The sequence below is a fragment of the Siniperca chuatsi genome, linkage group LG8, assembly GCF_020085105.1.
Source record: "Siniperca chuatsi isolate FFG_IHB_CAS linkage group LG8, ASM2008510v1, whole genome shotgun sequence".
Classification (NCBI taxonomy): domain Eukaryota; kingdom Metazoa; phylum Chordata; class Actinopteri; order Centrarchiformes; family Sinipercidae; genus Siniperca; species Siniperca chuatsi.
In genome coordinates this window covers 31437093-31460003 of record NC_058049.1, presented here as the reverse complement: position 1 = coordinate 31460003, position 22911 = coordinate 31437093, and the positions used below count along the sequence as shown (strand labels likewise).

The following is a 22911-nucleotide window of genomic DNA, read 5'->3' as shown; positions in this document are numbered from 1 at the left end:
CACTACTTCCTCCTTTTGCCCCGACGGACAACAGTCATAATTCCTATGGCTGTAAGAGGGAGCTGTCACTTGAATGCAAACATATTATTTTTGTGGATTTGCTGTAATTTTTCTTGGGAGGACAGGCAGCTTTTTGTCTCCTCTGTAATCCTTAGCTGGGGAAGAACAGGAGTGTTCTCACTTTGTGTGCGTTTAAGAAAATGTGCTCATTTAATGAAATGTTCTGACTCGAACAGAACGTTTTGTTGAATTGATTCCACTTGGAGCCCTGTTTGAAGTGCTCCAGTCTAAATATTTTGTCTGCTTGGCTTATAATGACAAGGTTTCTCCTGATCATCACTCTGCCCTATCCTCCACACAGCCTTCCTTTTGGACAGAGGTGCGTGCGTGCGTGCATGTGTATTTGTACATCTATCTTTGTGAGAACCAATTCGAGTTTTAGACCTTAGAAGTGAGGACATTTTGGCCAGTCCTCACTTTCAGTGATGATTAATGTTAGGGTAAGGGGCTGGGCAATGCATTATGTGAATGAGGGTCCTCACAAGTATAGAAGTACAAAGTGCGTGCGTGTGTGTGTCTGGCCTCCTGTCCCCTCATGTCTTTACCTCCTCCTTCGCTGTCGCTTATTTTCCTTCAGCAACGTGTCAGATGTTTGCTGTCTCTCTCTCTATCTCTCTCTCCATCTTTCTCTCTCTCTCTCTCTCTCTCTCTCTGGATGACCGCCCACCATTGAGTCTGGTTCTGTCCAAGGTTTCTGCCTCTTAAAGGAAGTTTTTCCTTGCCACTGTCGCCAAGTGCTTGCTCAGGGTGGGATTTGTTGGGTCTCTGTAAATAATATTATAAAGAGAAAAGTGCAATGAGATAACTTCAGTTATGAATTGGCGCTATATAAATAAAGCAAGCATTAATAGGACCATCCTCCAAGTGTTCTTCGGTTCTACATGGAGCCACTGTAGACACTGAATGGGGCCAAATCTCTGCCAGGTTGCCAGGTCAGCTGTCGTGTGACGTTCATTTTGAGGGGGGGGGGTCACGATACCTGATTAATTACATGAAAAATCAATGATCTGGCTGTTGGATCATCAGATGGATTTCTGACGTCCCACACGGCTGCGGTCAAAAGATCCATTATAAACTAGTATTGTACATGATGTGGCTACTGCTGCTGTGACTGAAATAAAACTGAACCTTGATGCAGAACAGACGGACCACATAGTCTGTATCTTCCAGACATTTGCAGCTCCATATTTTTCTTTTTTTCGTTGCTTTCCATTAATTGCCTTTGTCTTTGGCAATATTTTTGGAGACTCAGTCTTCTTACAGTGTGAACATAGTAGTGGTATGTTTTTATGATTAAAAATCTGTAGTGTGACACGATGCACAACATTAATAAAAATGCAGGTTCTGCCCAGCTTAAGAGTAAAGAAACCACCGATCTCTTCAAATGAGCTCAAAAAACTACAACCAGAAGAAGATTTGGAGCAATATTACAAATTACTGTTACTGTTGTCAAAATGAAACCTGCTTCAAAACATGTGCAAAATAAATCTTTTTCTATGTAAAGGCATCAGTGCCTCATTTCAATATGGGCAGCCATGTTCATATTTAATTTTCACTGCTTTATTATTGGAGCAAGTCAGGCCATGGACACCCAACCATGTTAATACATTTGTCTTTACTGTACGTACAAGTGAGACTAGCAGAGACTCAATGAAATATACAAGTGAAACCTCAAAGAGTTCATGTTGCTGAAGGAGAATTGCTCTTCCGTTATGTTGGGGGACTCACAAGAGTTTACATTTTAAATTGAAGCAGCAGAGGCCAAGCTATCCAGACTTTGGAGTAAATAACTGGCAGCATATTTACATCAAACTGTTCAGCTGTCATTAACCAGCTGTAACACTGTGAGAGACTGCTGTGTCTGAAACCAGCTGCACTCCTTCACTGCTGCTTAGAAACAGCTGGCTCTATAGCACTTTATGTTTTGAGCAACATATCACTAAGTTTGTCCAATCATGTTTTTATCACCTCAGAAACATTGCAAAAATCTGATCTATTTTAAATCTTAATGATGCAGAAACTGTTGCACATGCTTTTATCTCCTCACACCTTGATTACTGTAACAGCCTGTTCACTTGTCTTAATCTAAAAACTCTGAAACGACTGCAGACTGTACAGAACTCAGTTGCTCGGCTGTAAACCAGGACCAAGAAGTACATCACACCTGTTTTAGTCTCTTTACATTGGCTCCCTGTTTGTTTTATTTTAAGATCTTGTTGATTACTTTTAAGGCTCTTCATGGCCTGGCTCCAGATTATATTTTAGACCTTGTAATCCCTTATGAACCCTCACGTAGTTTGAGATCTGCGGGCAGGGGTCTCCTGTCTGTTCCTGAGTCCAGGATGGAAACTAAGGGGGACAGAGCTTTTGCCATCAGGCCCCTGAGGAAAAGAACCCAGAAATGACTTTCTGTAATTACACATTATGAAGGACTTTAAGCTCTAGTTTAGTTCTAGTTTGACTTTGTTTCTCCGTGTGTTTCTGTTATTTATTTGTGTTGTTTATTGGTTAGTTTATATATTACATGTTGTCTGTCTGCTGGTGAGGCTGAAGACTCTCTCTGCCATGATGTCTGTAATTAAGCCAAAGAAAAAAAGTGTCACAAAGTGTCCATTGTTAAAGTTTTTGAGGGGGCTATAGAGCATACATTTCACACTCAAATAAAACAGAGGACAGTACGAACTACTACTAACTAATCGTTCTGCTCTATTCAGCACTAACTGAAGCTCTTCCAGCACCTTTTTTCAGATTACTGAGCTGTAATCACAATCAGACAATATTACAGCTCATGTTACCTGCACATGGGGACATGGGAAGCACCTTCTTATAGCAGATACCCCTCATCCCATGTTTGCAGCTATGTTGTTAATGTGACCTCCCCAGGATAGTTGCTCATCACGTGTGACCCCAAGAAGTTAAGCCTTTACTGACTTGCTGTATAGAGGCGCCTTAATTGAGAGACATAATTGATCTCTGATTAGTGAGTCAGTGAGTCAGTGAGTCAGTGTGAGTCAGTGAAAGTTCAGGAGAGCCACACCCAGCAAGGTGTATTTCTGCTGGTTTAAATACGCACATATGGGGAAGGATATATTAGTGTGTGTGTGTGTGTGTGTGTGTGTGTGTGTGTGTGTGTGTGTGTGTGTGCTGCTTGGCCGCTCCTTTCTGACAAATCTTCACACTGGGTTTCAACAGACTATTGGCCTCAGGTGTGTGTGATGTGTGTGTGCTGTGGGACACGCTTTTACCTGTAGACACCTCCTCCAATGACACACACACACTTTGACACAGTTCCACGTGTAAAGTTGTCTAACCAGCTTTATGTAGTTACATCAGTAAAATATCTAATGCTCAGTTTCTGTTGGATGCTACAAACTGCAGCACATGTACACTACATGTACATGTACATTTATCCATTTGTTCATTTGCCAGTAGCTTTTGTCCAAAGTGACCTGTACATGAGGTGAGATCAAGGAGAACACTCAGTGTTTACTTAGCGTTAGTCAGCACGAACAGAGTACGTCACTCCTCGACTTCCTTTGACTAGTACACATAATTCTACATCCCTTATGGAGAATTAGCCATCATAGTAACTACTGGAGTAAAGGTGAGACTGTATCTGGTCTGAAAGACTACATGACTGACTTCATGAGTAACTCAGAATTCATAAATACAGGTCATCATTTCTGTGTTCAAAAACACATAAACTAGCAGAATATATGTAAATAAAGCAAAGGGGAAGTTTTCAGACAGAATATCATATTACACAGATATTATCAAGACTCCACAGAATAAAGTGATGAAGGATCATTTGTGCTGGAAGTTGGAACTTTTCTGAATGTTTGGAGGTCCTGGTTCAATAATCCCGTGGACTCCTGATTTATGTTCATTAGAGGACATATCTTAATTACCAAATATATCAAAATGTGCATTTGCTATTATTATAATTGGTGTGATTCAAGTACCCAGATTTATTTTGAAATGCATCCCATGAGTCTGTGCTCAGTAGATCAGTAGGTAGCTTGAAGATGGATTCTCCCCATGTGTTAGTCATAGCTAAAAACATCATTTCATTTTATTGTTCACGTTTTATATCTGCTTCATCTGTTTTTATATTCTACACTCTTGTAGTAGTGTCTCTCCTGTGAGCCTGAAATGATGTAAAGATTCACTTTCCGTGCCATGTGCCAATCTTTTGAATGAAATTAATAAATTCAATCAATTGCCGTTAAAGAGGAGGTGTCATGGAAACATGAATAGTCTGGACAATGTGACCAGTCAGTCATTGTTACCTGCAGAGCTGCATCAGACAAATCCTTTCACATCTGTGTTAGTTGGTTTAGAAATAGAATTAGTTCTCCCCTCTCTATGTGCTCTGTTTTCTTTGAGCTTTTCTTATATTTACATACAGTATTTACGTGTGCATCAGTATTAACAAGAGCGGTACGGAAAGCAAACCAACCAGGGACCCGTGACCGGTGTGAAACTCAACCAGCTGGTGAAGCAGTCCAGTCCATTTACTTGGAGGCTTTGTTGAAAAGACGGATTGATGACGTAAGGCAGCAGAAGGCTCAGGGGTTTTTGTGACCCAGTGTTGTGCTGAAAATCCAGATGCCCTGTTGAGCATTTGACCAGATGCTGAGATAAAGTTTCAGTGTTGTAGCTGGTCAAGGCGCTAATTAATTCAAGCAAAGTAAATAAATAGTATTTTATATACTGTTGGGTAATGTAACTTACAGTATAAGAATGTGCTCAATATAGGTTTTCAGAAGAAGTGGAGTAGAAGTATTCAAGTAAAGCACAAGAACATCAGTTTAACATCGCTGATATTTCCCTCACTGTCCATCCACTGTTCTTGGCTTTTTCCAGGCATTCAGCCCACAACGTACAGCGTACTTCTGCCCAATTTACAGTATCATTTAACGGTGTACCAGCACAGTCCGTCCTGACACATACGTGTAGGTAAAGGACACAAGATGTGAAGTTAGTATTCTAATACTACGGGGTACACGAGGGGGAGTGGCCATCCTTGAGAGCCGCGCAGGTCATGAACGAGCGTCCGCCATCGGCATTTGCTGGTGAAGTGAGCCGACTGTCTTCTGTGTTGAGGGACACTAAAGACATGTTTTGTATAGACGGAGTTTGCCTGTGGTTTTGGCATCAGGTCTGTTCAGTTTTGGAACTTTGCATTGTGTAAAGTTAGTTTACCGTTAGAAGACGTGCTGAGTTTGAAAGCTAGGAAATGACCCATCGCTCACCATGTCATATTTTAATTTGATATTGTGCAATGACTCTCAATAAAGTTTTTCAGTGACTGTAGTGTTCATATCCTTTACTGTTCATGACAGGTAACTGTGACACGACATAAAATCGATCGTCTTGTGAGATGAACACTCCTGGTTTTCACTTCAGCTGTATTTACTGCAGAAACCTCATCATCTACCTCCTGTTCGCCATAACAACAATGAGCAGCATGCTGTGTAACAACAGGGGGCCACCTCAGGCGTCTGATGTCCCCTGTCAGTACAATGTTGTAGGTCCATAAGTAGACCCACTTTACAACATACACAGTGACCTTTAGGCCTACAGTCTGTTCCTCACAACACTCCTTCACCCGGACGAAGAAAAAAACACAAACGTATCCTGTGGTAATTTAGTCGGTACCCCAAACCTAAAAAACTCCTCCAGTGTAGGTAAGTAGTATCCGGTCATTTTGAAACCCCCAAACATCCAGCTTGGTGCTCAGTAATGGTCATATGCAATATTGGAAAAGGTACCTGTTAAAAACACCTACAGTTTAAGATACAGTTCCCCGTATTCCTGAACTTCACATCTTGTTTCCTTGTACCTACGTGTACATGTACTGTACTGGTACACTGTAAGTACAGAAAATGACACTGTAGATGGCAGGCCATATGCTTAATGCTGACAAAAAGCCTTGTGTTACGGAAATATCTGCCAATCATTTGGATATGATAATGATATATAGTGACTGAAAAGCATGACCTCAAATACAGTGTCACAACCACGGGAGTAATATTTACTCAAATAACGCACTAAACTACAGCTGTGGTGCTCTCCTGCTTTGCATGAGTGTTTCCATTTTGGAGACTTGCTCCTTTATCTCCACTACATTTCATTCACTGCATCACATGGATCTGATGGTTGTGTTAGGTTGCTTATTAAACAGGAGAAAAGCTCACAAAATATTACTAACATCACTCTTCTTTCCTTCTTTTTCCCCTTCCTTCCTTCTTCCTTCTGTCCTCCTTATTTCTTGAAAGACTGAAAATCCCTATATGTGGTGGTGGGACAGTGGTGATTAGACTGTGACTGGAAAGTCACCAGTCTGATCCCAGCAGGATAAATTTGGGTGGGGAAAATGGCCCCTGCCTCATCACCATCCAACAGTGAAACTAAACTAAGTTTTTATCTGGCTACAAGATGGGGTATTTTCCACGGTGGTTTGGTCACGTTTACCTCAGTAAATCATTTTCTCTCAGCCATTGCTGGAGGATTCAGATTAGAGGATGCTTTTTGAGACACAGCAGCTCTTGCATATTTTACAGAAAGCTGGTGGTACCTATGACTTTGAGTACTGTACATCCTGTACTGTTCCAGAGTAGTTCAACCGCTATGCCTGCTGCTGCTCAGAGGCCGGGGCTTTTATTCACGGTGTGCTGCTCTGCGTGACAGGACAGATTCTACCTGTGTGTGGGTGGAGCCCTGCTGCCAAACTCCCATCAGCCTGCCTCATCTCGTTTCTCTCCCTCGTGTTGTAATGAGCTCTCTCATTATGTTTGTGCATTTCTCCTTAACTGCCTCAGCACTCTGACTGGGATTCAGATCTTTTGTGTGTTTCACCTGATCATGTTTTCTTTCCCTTTTCTTCGCACTGATTGTGAGGGTGGCATTATCACAGATATATTACAGACAGAATATTATATTATTATATATTTTTATATATTTTATATATTTTTAAGTGAGGAGAAAGCAACACACTCATAACTACTTTAAAGGTTATATTGATAAAAATTTTATGTAGACGAATATTTAAAAAAAAAGAATACATGCACAGAGCTTTTAGAAAGGAAAAAAAATAAAAATTATGATTGTGAATTAATATGTTTAAAATTGTTGACGGGTCCAAAATGAATGTTTTGTTTACGTCTGTGTGAGACGTCTGATGTTGGTTCCTGCTTCTAACAAGGCTTGTGAGCCAATAGTATAACGACGTTGGTATCACATGGTATAGCTGCCAGTTAGTGTGGAAAAAACAGACACTGACATTAGCACATATTAGCGATCTTAGCTTAATCGTCCGAACAACAATAACCCATAAAATTACAGTTCTTCATATTTAAACAAAATAAACAACAACTGCCGACAGCCGTCGGTAAGGTCCTTACGACCTTAACTAAAGTGTTGTCACCGGTTAGATTGTCAAAATCAGAAAAATAACAGCTTCAGTCCCCGAGGAGCTACTTTAGTATTACTGACAGTTAGCTAACGTTATAGTTCCCTCAAACAATTAACAATATAGCGAAGATGCGTATCAGAGGGGATTTAGAAGTGGGTCAGGGTCCGACATAACCGATGGCCCGGGGCCAGTACAAGTTTATGCAGGGCAAGTTGACTGACCAGTCACTGGTCCGTCCGGGCCAGTGGCGGACTGGTCCACTTATGAAAAGACAGTCACTCTTCTTTAAGAACGGAGTGGACGTGGGATCCCACTATATTACCAATGTGTCATGTTGAAGGTAAATTAAAGTTCCGAACTACTGTAAACCTGCTCATTAATACTGTTTAGACCCAAAACGTGACTGTTGTTGAGGGTTTCATCTCATATAGCAGTCTAACGTTAGCCCTATTATGAGACACTTTGCTGAGGTACTTGTGGCTAGCTAGCCATGTAGCCAGCTGCGTTGAGCTCAACAGCTACGGTACTCATGTTAATATAAAAATCTGAAAATACTGACATGATCGTGTAGTCGTCCTTTCTCCCTGTAGCCATTGTTGCTGTGTGGCACTCAGCTGTTTTTTACGAGATTTGTTTTCAGCTAGAAAACACTTTTCAACTTTTACTGTAGCTGTCTGTCTAATGCTGAGCGCTGTGGGTTTTAATGGCATCCCTACAATGTACTGTACTGTGCTCTTTGATTGGATTAAAATGTTAATATTTACCTAATGTCTTATAGTGTAAGATGATTGAAATGTCATTTTACGGTAAGTGTTGCAACATAGGGCCCCTATAAGTATTAAATGATGGGGGGGAAAGGGTTACCTAAAGCTAGCTAGCCATATCCTAACATTACCATAGATAACGTTTCATGAAACACCACTGCACAAAGTAACCTAAATATATACCTGATGTATACTTACATGTTGCTAAATGAATTAAGTAGTCTATCCCGAAAAATTCATCACTTGACATGACTGAGTCTCACTCCACTCGACAATGAAATATGCAGGTTGTGCAACGAACTGGCACCCACTGGAATGTACTGGAGGGGGGGAGTGCGCCACCTAGTGGCTGGATGTTATCAGTATTATCAATAGCACCTTTAAGTTCTGAAGATTAACATTTTAGCAGAGTGACATATTAGTGTATAGGACATGTGTTTTAAATCCAATCACCCTGAACATACTTGTGTCCATAGAGAGGTCATTCATAACCAAGAAAGGCCTTCAACATCAATATGTTGTGTGTATATGTGTGTGTGTGTGTGTGTGTGTGTGTGTGTGTGTGTGTGTGTGTGTGTGTGTGACAGCCACACCTGCTGTTATATAGACAGAACAGGAAGGACCGGAGTGTTTCTGTAGGACTCGGTGATCTGCTAAGCAGCATGGGAGGAGTTCTGTGTCTGTTCCCTGCTGTGAGAAAACATGGGACACTATCAGCAGGCTGATGACTGAGAACATCCTATAAGCACACATTCTTATGTCTGAATATGGGAAGTTGACTTCCTTGAGGAGGAGGAAGGCCTGTGTGTTCCTGTGTTTCCATGTGCAACTACATGCTACAACTGCGCCACCTTGTGGTCACACATCATAATTCTGTGATTTTATGTCGGCAGGAGGAGCCCCAACACTTAAAACTGTTATAGTTTTACGGTGCCTGATTGCTTGTATTTTAACGGGACATACAACATCAGTGTTTTACACTTATTAACACTATTTAACACTATCGTAGAAAAGGTTTCAGTCGTAGTCATCTGGACACTGTTTTCAGGCCTGTTGTTACAATAGGCCTGATTACTGATTACTGGGCCGTCTTGGAAACCATTAGGACAGTTTCAGATGAAACTAGGCAGGTAAACAGCAGATACTCAAGTAGACTCCTTCCTGAGGGCGGGGCTTATGTAACACAGAGTAGCTTACATTTCCAGTTCCCGTCCCATTTTTTCACAATTGAGAATGACTTCCGGATGGGAGCCGAAACATCTTGATTCTGAAAACAGCGTCCAGATGACTACGACTGAAACCTTTTCTACGATGGAACACTCCTGGACGAATGAGGGACTACACCGCCCTATTTAACACTGCTCCAGAAAGATGCCAACACTGTACAGGCTGTGTGTGGGGAGATGGTAACCCCAGCCCGGATGTGAGGGCTGTCCCTGCTGTGAGTGCTTTTATGGATAGACGTGACTTTCTTGTTCCTTGTAAAGAATACAGGTCTTTGATTAAAGCATGAATCCACCTTATAAAGTCACGTATGTTTTGGTGGAGCTGACATACATGGTTTATGGTATACAAGCATATTCATCAAATTCCTCAAAGTAGAAGCTGAAGGCCCCTTTGTGCGGATTTGATTATTGATCATATCTGGAAGACATCAGCTGGAGGAGAAGCTGGCTGTTTTCTAAAGTAGTGTCAAAGAAATTCATTTCAAAATCTTACAACAAATACAATATTTCCAACCAACTCATCAGTAGATATGTGGATGCTGTTGCTTTTACTCATTCATTTATTGTCATTACTTTTCTGACTTAAATTCTTGCCTCTTTGATTATTCTTAAGTTGCTCACCACCTTCAAGTTATGATAATGAAAATGCAGTTATGTATTTACTATAATACAGTATTTTACATTCCTAGCCTTCTTTGCTCTTGTTTATTTACAGTTCTTCTCAACTCTCTTACTCCTCTTATACAATATGACGTAGGCTAAGAGATTCTTAAACCATTACAGGAATACAGCTGACCAAGCTCTGATGATAAATGCAGTACTTTTTTTATCCAAGTGTGTGTCTTACTCATATACTTTATGATTCTTTTTATTTCTATTTTCCACACCATTTCTAGTGTACAGTGTTTCCGGCACTCACAACTAAAGTTTGAAGTTAGATGCATATTTAGTCCGTACAGTCTAATAAAGATCTGTACTGTTACTGTATTCTGACGGTGTTCAGTTGTGTTGCATTGTTGTTGTTTATTACACCTGACCTGAGGCCAAAAACAAACAGTAAGTACATTTACTCAAGTACAGTACTTCAGGTACCTGTACTTGTGCTTGTAGTATTTTCATTTGATGATGCTTTATATTTCAACTTCATTACATTTTGGGGGCAAATATTGTACTTTTTACTCTATTACATTTATCTGAAAGCTATGGTTACTAGTTAGCTAATTTACAGATTAAGATTTTACATTTAAAAAAGACATGATAAGCTTATAAAATACAACACATTGTTAAAAATTGAAACAGTGGTTCCCAACTTTTCTGACTTGTGACCTCTTATAAAAAGTCAGTGTCTAGTTGTGTCTCCTGTCATGTTTCAGATGTCTTTAAGTTGTTTCAACAAAAAAACATTTCCCCTCTGAACTTCTCACATGGTTTCATTTAAATGAAGCCCAAAGCAGTGATTAAAATAATTCACACAAAAAACAAAGATTAGAGAAATAAATGTAAATGCCTTTTCCTTTCCTACCCTTCTAATCATCTCACGACCCCTCAGATTTATCTGGTGACCCTTTGGAGGGAGCCGACCCCTAGGTTGGGAACCACTGGACTAAACTAGCTAACTGTGTATAAAGCAGTTAAAACTAGCTAACTGTGTATAAAACAAGCTAACTGTGTATAAAGCAGTTAAAACTAGCTAACTGTGTATAAAACAAGCTAACTGTGTATAAAACTAGCTGTGTATAAAACTAGCAAACTGTGTATAAAGCAGTTAAAACTAGCTAACTGTGTATAAAATAAGCTAACTGTGTATAAAATAAGCTGTGTATAAAACTAGCTGTGTATAAAACTAGCTGTGTATAAAACTAGCTAACTGTGTATAAAGTAGTTAAAACTAGCTAACTGTGTATAAAACAAGCTAACTGTGTATAAAGCAGTTAAAACTAGCTAACTGTGTATAAAACAAGCTAACTGTGTATAAAATAAGCTGTGTATAAAACTAGCTGTGTATAAAACTAGCTAACTGTGTATAAAGCAGTTAAAACTAGCTAACTGTGTATAAAATAAGCTAACTGTGTATAAAATAAGCTGTGTATAAAACTAGCTAACTGTGTATAAAGCAGTTAAAACTAGCTGTGTATAAAATAAGCTGTGTATAAAACTAGCTGTGTATAAAACAAGCTAACTGTGTATAAAGCAGTTAAAACTAGCTAACTGTGTATAAAATAAGCTGTGTATAAAACTAGCTGTGTATAAAACAAGCTAACTGTGTATAAAGCAGTTAAAACTAGCTAACTGTGTATAAAGCAGTTAAAACTAGCTAACTGTGTATAAAATAAGCTGTGTATAAAACTAGCTGTGTATAAAACTAGCTAACTGTGTATAAAATAAGCTGTGTATAAAACTAGCTAACTGTGTATAAAGCAGTTAAAACTAGCGCCACCTCAAGCAGCTAGAACAGTAAAATGTTGCTCTAACATTGATGCATCAGTATTAACAATCTAATATAATATTATAAAGAGTTCGGTCTAGACCTGCTCTGTAGAAAAAGTGCAATGAGAAAACTTCAGTTATGAATTGGCGCTATATAAATAAAACTATCTGAATAATATCAGATAAAATCAGATATCAGTCACAGGAGATATTTTACTGCATGAAGCTGACAATACTTCTGTCCTTGTACTTATGTAGGATTTTAAGGATCGAATCCCAAACTGCAGTATTCATGTGCAGTAAATGACAATAGGCTATATACAAATATTTCTTTGTTTTGAATGTTTATTCAACAATGATCAGTAATAAGGGGGGCTGATTCAAACCGCTGGGTAACAAGTCACACTTGTGTTTCTCTTCTCTAGAACATTATTACACACATCCATAAATATGGCATAATACTGTACATGGAATTGCTGATAAGCCCCACCCCCAAGAACAGTATTTCCAGGAATCCCCCTTTCTGATAGGTCAAGGGATTCCTGGGAAAACTGGACCCCAGGAGAGAGGAGAAGAAAAACAAGAGGTCAGTCAGCTCTTCCTCTTCTGATGTGATCCGTCCATCATCATCACCCATCATCACATCAACACCAATGGATCCCAGTCCTCCAGCTGTGGTTTGCATACTTCCCATTTATAGATTGCACATTAGACATGGCACCATCAACACAGACGGGACAGTTTCCAAGCTCCTAAACACTTAAATCATGGAATGTGGCAGACGGCGGTCATAGGATTGATTACATGTAACTTCCTCTATCTGAAATTGAATGTTGAATTTGATAGTCATTTATTAATAGAAATTAATGAGACATTAAGCATTCTTTAAAAGTCAATCAAAGTTTGTTTTGAAATTATTACAACAAAATATTTTAAATAGTTTTAAGCAAAAGTGTGAATTTTTCCATTTTTTCCCTAATCCTCATTTTGTGATGAATTCTACAACTTCAATTTTCATGTCCTCTGAACAAAATAAAGTTAACAGGAACACCCTTCCTGTGAATGGACCAATGTAGTTCCTGACGGACTGTGATCCACAAGGTGTCTCCTGTCCCATGACCCTTTGTTTCATATCATTCAGTCTGAAGCAAACCAGAGCTGCTGCTGGATGCGGTTACCTGGCTCTGGGTATGCTCAGACTGGAATTTCTGTCCTCCGTCCCGAGCTACAGTGCTTCATCTCAGACTACCAACTGACCAGAGATGCAGCACTGCACCATGGGCCGCAGGGAAGGACCAGGGCCGTGTTCTTTCCACGGGCTGCACAGATTTCTGTTGAAAATATACAGTTCAACACAACAGAAACTCAGCTGAGTCATCGTTAGCTGAAGTGAGCTCACAGTTAAAGCTCAAGCTCGCATCAGAGTGATGCAAGAGACGGGAGCGTCCTCTAAAGACAGGAAACATCAGACTCACACATGTGATGGGAAAGAGTTGCTCTCTCTTTCTCTCAGTCATCACCATCACCACCTTTGATTCGAATACACTTTGTTGTGTATTTGAATCCAGCAGCATCGCGCTCAAGACTGAATAAAAAGCGGGCTGAGGCCAAGGCAGGATGAAGATGTGACCGGGGGGTTCAAAAGAACACCTACCGACACATTCTAGAGAAATCAAAACTAGGGGGGGACCCCAGGGGGAAAGACCTGGCATGATGCGACAGTGTCTTCATTTACACCTAAGACACAGTTTAGCATCATAAGAATGATTTCTGCAGCAACAGCTTCTGCAGTCTTTCTACTAACGCATCAGAAATATCAGTGAAAGCAGCGGGACACAAAAAAGGACGTGGAAAAGAGTGCGTGTTGTGTGAGAGAGCGATGGAGAGCACAACACAAACATTCTTGTTGGGGAGGGGTAAACAGGAAATGACTTTAAACCCCAGTGGACCTACATAATGCCAACTTCCTGCCCCGCTGCTGCTCGCTGACTTTCCACATGCACACACTCACAAACCAGCCTTTTACAATGATTGTGTGTGTGTGATACTCACCTGTCTACTACATGCTCCTCTCTGACATCTGAAACACAACACACATACTTTGTTAAGAGACATTGCAGCAGCAGACATCTGCACGTACACACACACACACACACACACACACACACACACACACACTATATTTCAGAAGCGACTCCTCTTGCTCCACTATGACAGCTTCCTTTGATCAGAGTCCCACTTTATGTTCAACACCAACTCCAGAGGAGTGACAGGACTACTGTGGTCCTTCAGTTGAAGTGGCCCACAGCTTGTTCATGTGATGTTCAGGACCAAAGCAAGAAGAAGCATGATGTTGTTGGAGTGCGGCAAAGGGTAAAGATGTCCCACCAGTGAATGTTGGTTTCCTTTAACCACGAAGCTTTCCCTACCCTAAACCCAGACATTCAGATCTGAGAATGCACAGGGACAGAGCTGGGAGGGCAGGACGAGCTTTATGTCACATTTGGAACGCGTGAGAATGTGAGAGGACGCTGAGTTGAGCCTGCACTCATGAATCTGTCCAATCTGACTTAACCAGTGTGTCCCTGCACACTCAGGTCTCAACTACAGGTGGCTTTGTGCGATGCAGATCAGAATCCAGGTGCTTCCATTCAGTTTCACCAGGGCTCACTGAACGCTTTGCCGGGTATGGAAATAATACGTTCGAAGCGCTGGAGCTGTGCGGGAGGCTCGTGGTGGAGCAACACCTTACTAACACATTGCATGTCGGTATGTCGGGTCATGTGCAGCGCCTGTTTTTTTTTATTGTTCAACCTGTAACTATATCGCCCAGAATTATTGTAAGACTGTGGAAAAGAGCCACAGCTCTGGACTTGAGAGAGTGAGCGCAGGCAGCGGTTGGTGGAAATAGCTGCCTGTGATCTCAGTAGATGAAATGTTGTTCTGGAAGATAAGAAGCTGCTATGGGAACGTTTCTGGATTCATATCGAATGTACAGATATTGTTGTTAAAGTGCAAAACAGATAACACGCTTTAGAGTCTTGCAGTCGTTCATCTTACCGCTAGTGCAGACTGTCGGATCTCCATCTTTGATCTCCATTATCTCAACAGCACCACCTGATAAAAGAACACAGTGAACTTCTATTTTACACACATTTTTAAATAAACTGTATGATCACAATGTCCTCATGGGCTTTTAATGTCCTCTGAGCACCAGTTACCTTCTTTATCACTGAGACACGGAGAGAGACATATAAAGACGGGGGGAGAAGGAGCCGGGTGTTTTCCAGGAATGTCCTGACTCTGCTTGGCTGGAAACTCCCAGTCTGCCCATATAAGGCTTGAGCCAGACTTTTATTTTGGGGATCATGGAAAATGGGATTGCTGCTTTGGATAAACATTCCCTCTTCCAGTCTGCGATCGCTCCCGCTGATAGTCTGTCACCCCCACCACCCCCCCCCCACCCCCCCCCCACCCACCCACCCAGCTGGCTACATACATTCCCTTTTCTAGTCACAGTGGGGAGAGACTCACTTAAAAGGCAGCAGAGGGAGAGGAGGCCTTTATCTCCCTCTGCTCTGGGCTCAACAAGTCCATATTAAGAAGAAAGACTCTCTCTCTCCCACAGTAGGTCATGTCTCGAGGTCTGTCCTCAGGAAGTGTGGCCCTCACTAACTAAACCAACAAACAAACCTGCCCTCTCCCAGCCTGACTGTGTGTGTGTGTGTGTGTGTGGTACATGACATCCTGTTCCCTGAGTTTCACACCACATTCATCTCAGACTACCAACTGACCAGAGATGCAGCACGGCACCAAACAACACCGTGTTCGTTCCACGGGCTGCACAGATTTCTGTTGAAAATATACAGTTCAACACAACAGAAACTCAGCTGAGTCATCGTTAGCTGAAGTGAGCTCACAGTTAAAGCTCAAGCTCGCATCAGAGTGATGCAAGAGACGGGAGCGTCCTCTAAAGACAGGAAACATCAGACTCACACACGTGATGGGAAAGAGTTGCTCTCTCTTTCTCTCAGTCATCACCATCACCACCTTTGATTCGAATACACTTTGTTGTGTATTTGAATCCAGCAGCATCGCGCTCAAGACTGAACAAAAAGCGGGCTGAGGCCAAGGCAGGATGAAGATGTGACCGGGGGGTTCAAAAGAACACCTACCGACACCTGAGAGCTCACTAATTAACGCCTTGTGTCTCGGCGAGTCACGCGCTCAAACCACTGATGGACAACTGTTCCCGCAGACAGATCCTCAACTCACTCTGGGAGAGAAAGCAAGAAGCTGAGGGCCTTTTCCTTTAACTCATTATTTAAGAAGAAGCTCTGTTGTCTGTTCCTGTTCACTCGGGACAGTCTACTGGACTTAAACATGCGGCGTCTCACAAGTAGTGAGACTCAAAATGGAAACAAGTAGCAGTAGACCTGCTTGCTCTCATTCTTTTGCCATAGAACAATTAGTTTCTATCATTTGTACATCTGTTCAGATTTCCAGATTTCTCAGTGGGCGAAACGTTCACATGGAATCCCTTTCTGCTGGAGACAAAAGCCTGGTTCATTCAGGGGCTCCAGAGCTGAGAGGGGCCCTGGAACAAACAGGGATTTCTCATGTCAGAGCAGCTGGTGAGCTGCTGTAAGGGGCCCGAAATATCCAGCAGCTGCTGGTAAAATGCAGCTTTCCTTTCTTCAGTGGAGATAATGAAAAGCCACCTCAGCTAAAACCGACATGTGACTCATTTTAGGGTTTTCTCTCAAGGTGGTCGCAGCATGGTGAAAGGAGAGGATGGAATGATACTAATGTATATAATAATAATATATAATCATTGGATAAAGCTAACACTGGCATATGATGTCATGTCATTTGAATGTCATCACCAACATCTGCAGAATAATGACATGACATATGAAACTTTTTGAATTTAAGGAATTTTAAACATACATTACCTCTAATATGAAATCATCTGACCCTCCTTTGAGAGGCTTACGGATTTCTCAGGTTCCATCCTAAAATAAATCTACGAACTGATCTGTGTATCTACCAAAGTGACAGTGTGTGTTGCAGTGTGTGTGCAGTGTGTGTGCAGTGTGTGTCACAGTGTGTGTTGCAGCGTGTGTGTGTGCAGCGTGTGTGCAGTGTATGTGCAGCGTGTGTGCAGCGTGTGTGTGTGCAGCGTGTGTGCAGCGTGTGTGTGTGCAGCGTGTGTGCAGCGTGTGTGTGTGCAGCGTGTGTGCAGCGTGTGTGTGTGCAGTGTGTGTGTGTGCAGTGCACACAGGCCCTGCAGCAGCCTGGCTGTGTGTTCATGCCACAAAGGTTGGGCCAGTGGCTGGCACATTTTGCAGCCATGGTACCCCATCATAGTGACACAGCAAACTTCTCACACACACACACGCACACAAACCCCTTCAAGCTAAGAATGATGTCATGGATTTTTGTCATGATGTTGCTTTCCGTTGTCTGTTGTAGTCCTAGTGATAAGTCTCAAAGCATTTCCATCAGCTGATTTCAGTGAGTGTTGTTTATTTTTTCCATTTGACATTAAAAACGAAATATCAAAATGTAGCCTGAAGCCTCTGTGTTACTGACAGTGGCAACTCCTAGTGTGTAGTAGTGTCAAAAAAGACACTGGGGCAGACAACAGTGTGCAGCTGTAGCGCTGTGGAACGAAAGGTATTCCAGATATTTTGATCCTCACAATCCATAATCTGGGCCGGACCAAATATTACAGACAGAGTAACACAATCCAGTGCAACAAAACCGGCAGTGGCTCCGTAAAGTTTTGGATGCGTGGAGTGTGAGTGAGTGAGTACCACAAATGAAATTCCCTCCATCCCATTTGTACATTATTCTAGACCAATCAAAACTAGACCCGGGGGGGGGGGTGTTAAACAGTTTTCCTCAGAATGCCGCTGGATACACACTGCCTGATGGACTCAAAGTAAAAACCTAAACGTTTCAACACTTTGGATTTTCTGTCATGCCAATAACGCCCTGTGCTGGGAGGATGTGTCACAGTGCAACGTGTCTGTGTGAGCGTGCATGAGTGTGTGTGTGTGTGTGTTTGGACAGACTGTGATAACAGCCAGAGCCATCTCTCCTGTTGAGCCAAACATTGCCTAATATGGTCTTCTTTCTCTTTCCCCTTGGCTCTGTAAATCACACACAGGAAGCCCTCTCTCCGTCTGTCTGTCTGTCACACTAAATGTCTCTCACACACACACACACACACACAGTAATGTGAAATCAAATTTTTTAAAATGAGAACAACCTCACAATATAAGCAGTCAGATTTACTCCTCCAGTGACTGAAGAACTAAACACGGTGTCAGAGTAGCGAAAATGATCTGAACAGAAACAGACAAAGCACAACCGTAAAAGTGGGTCTTAAAATCAATTACCAAAAATGGTAATGCTGAGCGGAGCAGCGAGCCAGACCCTGGAGCCTGGTCGGAGCAGCGAAAGCAGGAGCTTGGTGGTGGTGCAGGGGAGAACATAAGGGCTGTTATGAGCGCTGGAGGGCGTATTGAAAAGAATTTAGTGCTGAAAGGAACTTGAGGAGATGAAAAAACAGGCAAAAAGAGTGTTGTAATTTTCCTAGGGCAATGGTTCCCAGCCTAGAGGTTGGGGCCCCCAGAGGGCTCTTACATTAAGAAAAATCTTAGGAGTCACAAGACAATTAAGAGAATAAGAAAGAAATAATAATAAATCTGTTATCTACGGAGGAAAAGGAAATAAACAGCCTCTGCTTTACAGTGACTTCTCACAAATCATGTCTACACTGAGACCATGACCTGGAATGAAGGCTCACACGTAGACATTGCTTCATTTTAAGGGATCACAAGCCAAAAAGGTTGACCCACTGGCCGAGGGGTTTTTCTGAGGGGCTAAGGGTGCTGGAAGGGGCCTACAGGGTGTCACTAAGGCTGGTGTTGACAACAGAAAACCTCCGACATATGCTGAAGTGCAAGACAATACGTGTACATTTATTAAAACATTCGCTGCAGAATCACTTTTGGTTATCTAAACCAAAATGACAGAGGACATGCCCACACAGCTACTTACTGATCTCATCGAGTCACTTTTGTCTTTTGTAGAAATCCAGTCCAGAGGAGTCAAAGACATCATCCGCGTCGGAGGCCCGGAGGTCAGCAGGATCGGGAAGGACTGCTGCTCGCAGCGCCAGGTCCTGCGTGGCTGACAACAGAAAGTGACTGCAGCAAAACACAGCAGTGTTTTCAATGAACTAACTAAAACTAAAATAACTACAAAAGACCACAGTGAAGAGAAACAAACACCGTAAACAATATGAACGGGTTTGAATGTCTTAAAATGTTGCATGTGAAATATTGCATGGGGGTCGCAGCTGAAGGCGAAACGGTGTCAGAGGAAGCGTGTGCAGTGAGAGGAGCTAATGGCTGACAGCGTTTAAAATGTAAGTAAGTGGTGTGGGCAGCTGAGCTGTCGTTCTGGACAGTTTCACTGCCAGCTGAAGCGTGAGAGCTGGCCACTTCCGTGGGGAAAGCAGAAAGCCTAGCGACAATCGTTACGGATACTGTTGATAAGTTCTCGACATACAAACAGCGTGAGATTTGTGGGACTTGAATGGAGAAAGCTTCCGAAGTGGTAACGCACGTCACACTCGGCGTGTGGGAAGACGGACGAGCATCCGCTCTGCGAGACGGGTGAGGGACGAGCTGTGTGGACTGGCCTTCAGAGGAGTTCGTCTCTCTCCATCTCTTCCTCCCACTTTCTCACCTTCCATATGCCTCTCCTCCTCCTTCTACCCCCCTTCTCCCATGTGAAATAGACCCTGGGAATCATGGTCTCTTGGTCCCAGAGGGGGACTGGCGTGAGGATGTGTGTGTGTAGGGGGTTATGTGAAAGTCCTCCTAACCCAGTGCTCTTAAGACTTTTGACTGCTCAGTAAATAAATACAGCATTTCCTCCTCTCACACACTTTCTCATGTCCGTCCCAGTCCTCAGCAGGACGGCGGCTCCTGGCTGCTGGGGGACTATAACGCATATTTGATTAGCTGGACTTTGGGAACAGGGACCTCAGTATGACACTATGTTACATTACCATTAACCTCCTCAACCAGCCAGCCTGTCAGTATAAGCAGCCAAGAATGAACTTTAGTGCTAATTAAGAGGAACTGAGGCTTGGGGAGCATAAGAGTGGCAGTGGCTGTGCACCATCAGTACTGCTGTGGGAAGGCTCTCAGCTGGTGAAAGCCTCGAGTCACAGAACACTCAATCACTTCCACTAGAAGTCAAAAATGCATTGTTGCTCTAACCGTGCTGTCGAGTCCGGTTCAAATAAACATGTGTGTGTGGGCTTGCATTGCTATCTTTGTTAGGGCCAATTGCAGGTTTAAACCATCACAGTGAGGACATTTCTGCATTGTGGGGAGTGGCTGGCCCTCACTACGTCAAAGGACAGTTTGAAGGTTAATACTTGGCTTTAAGCTTCAGGTTAGAATTATGATTAGGTTAGGTTTAAAAGAATGCGGTCTACAGTCGTGCAGTTGTAGCTCCCGGTGCACTGGCACAAGTACAATGAGTACAAACACTCCTCGAATGATAAAACACATTCACAATCTGCTGGTTAGGCCTAGTGGTGGAAGAAATAAAGCCGTGATCCAAGCCTCTCCATTCATCATGGTAAGGTTTGGAGTTTGGCATTTAGCTGTGATGGTTGAGGCTAGGGTTAGGGTCCTCACATGCACAGAAAGACAGACGTGTGTGTGTGTGGTCCTCCTACCTGCTCTGATGCTCCTCTTGCTTTAACACCCACTGCTCCCTGTACACGTGCAGATTTGGTCCCAGTCACTGCTGCCGCCTGCTGTGTGAGATGAATGCCAGCCATACTGCACCAGGGTTTCACATCAGGTTGTTGCTCCGACAGCACGGCACCCCACCCTGCCCCACGATGCAAGATTGGATTTTTTGACATGATCCCCCTCCCTCTAAGTGGTGAATTTGGAAACTGTAAATCAGTGGCCAACCTCTTTGACCTATGACACCTTAAAACAAAGCAGTGTCTACTGGGACCCCTGGGCACAGGCTGCATGTGTCTGCTGTTTGTGATCAGTCCAGCCAGAGAGTCATTGTTCCTTCTCAAACTGTTTTTTAGGGGTACAATCTACGCTTCATTTAAGCTTAGAGCAAATTCCAAAAAAATAAACGCATTTTTTGTAACAGAAATAGGATTTTTTCTACTTCCCCATCCTGTTAATCTTCTCAGGACCCCTCTCAGTAGGCCTGTAAATGGATGGGGGAAGACAATGAATTTATGTTTTTACCATGGAGACAAAAAGAAATCCTAAGTGCATTCTAGGCTTCTTCAATAAGAACAAATGAAAATGGCATTTTGATGTAACTAACAGGAGTGAAGTGATCCAGAGTGCTGTACAGTTACAGTCCCGTTCTCAGTAAGCACTGCAGGAGGAACACAGCAGCCGTTTAAGAACCACACTTACCAGACTTTACCCAGGTCACATGTACTTTGCATGACGACTCAGCATTTATCAGAATATACCACAGTGTTCAGATTTTTGCTCTTAAAACTTGCTTGAGTTAGGTCATCCATCTCAAGGCCCCTACACACTGTGTGCCAACAACGATCTTCCAGGTTCACTGCATGTCACACTGTGACAAAACCTGAACTGTGAGCAGTCAGCTGTCTTATGCAGAGGTCCCGTTGTGAGAGCTTGTCTGTTCAAACCTCTGACTGCGCCGGCAGTGGACGTGCCTGTTCTGAAGCAACACCAGAAGATTTCACCGCTCCACTCGGGGTTGTTAACTTTAGTCTAGGACCGACCAGAATCACACAGTGTGCGCAGCCTTCAGTGGCGTTGTAATGCTGTGCAGACTTTTCTTATGAATGTTCAAAAACCTTACTTTGACAACATCCAAGCATGATGACATTATGTTCATTGTGATGGATAACCTAACTCCAGCAAGTTTCAACTTGCTGCCTGTATGATTTAAAAAAACAATAAAAATGTGGTATGCTTTGAAAAATGATTGCCAGTGATGTAATGTAGTAGAAGCACTAAAACATTGCAAAACGCTGGTAAAAGTAATCTCTGTGCTCTTACCTTACTGAGTCCTCGCTGGCAGCTGCAGCAGCTGGACTGATGAGGTCCTCTCTGGCTGGTTACTCTGCGACTGTCGGCATCCTTCTAAAGTTCTCTAACCCAGTCTTTCAAAGCTTCAGCTGAAGTTCAAATCAGACTAAAGTAGGATTGCTCATCAGTGTGGGACACCCTCTGCTCTCTGTGTTTGTCTCTCTTATGAAGCAGATGGACTGCCAAGCCATGCATTCCACTGTTACCTTGTATGGTCACTGGGGGGCGGGCCTTACACCAGGGAATGCCCCCTCTAAACATGACTGATTGGCTGATGTCAGAGGAACCAAGAAGCCTCAACTAGTGACCTGTAGAGTCTGGGAACGATGGAGGGACACGAGAGACAGAGGGCTAAACAGAGAAGAGGAGGGAATGAAAGAATGAGGAGTGGGAAAGAAAGAGGTGAAGAAGGGAAGAGAGTTAGGAGTGGAGGAGAAGTAAAAGGAGACAGAAGCTGAGAAAAAAAGGGGATGTGAAGAGAGAAGGGGAGGGTGCAGAGAAAGAGAGGGAAGGGAAGAAGAGAAGAAAGAGAAGAAGGAAAGAAAGAGTGAACAGAGAAGGGGGGGTATTTTCCTCAGTGAATGAAAAAAATGTTTGACAATTTTCATATTTCTTCTAAATTTGGGCTTTTTCTGCACCGGGCAGCTGACTGGACTGAACAGCAAACTGAAATACCATGTGGAACCCATTACACTGCTGAGAGACAGACAGACAGAGACAGACAGAGGGGGAGAGAGACAGACAGACAGAGGGAGAGAGAGAGAGGGAGGGAGGCAGGGAGAGAGGGAGGGGGACAGACAGACAGACAGACAGACAGAGAAAAAGAGAGAGGGAGGGAGAGAGGGAGAGAGGGAGACAGACAGAGACAGACAGAGAGA

The 22911-nt window shown here is 42.8% G+C and overlaps 1 long non-coding RNA gene across 2 annotated transcripts; it reads right to left on the bottom strand.

Annotated features, from left to right (window-relative positions):
• Positions 1-12221: 12221 nt before the first annotated feature.
• Positions 12222-22368, bottom strand: LOC122880581. 2 transcript variants are annotated; one of them, XR_006378971.1, is made up of 3 exons: positions 22004-22352; positions 18966-21164; positions 12222-15011 (listed from the first exon to the last, which is right to left on the bottom strand). It is a non-coding gene; the product is annotated as an uncharacterized LOC122880581 (long non-coding RNA). The 2 variants fall into 2 exon arrangements; XR_006378970.1 differs by having other exon boundaries at positions 18966-22368.
• Between the last annotated feature and the right edge of the window lie 543 nt (positions 22369-22911).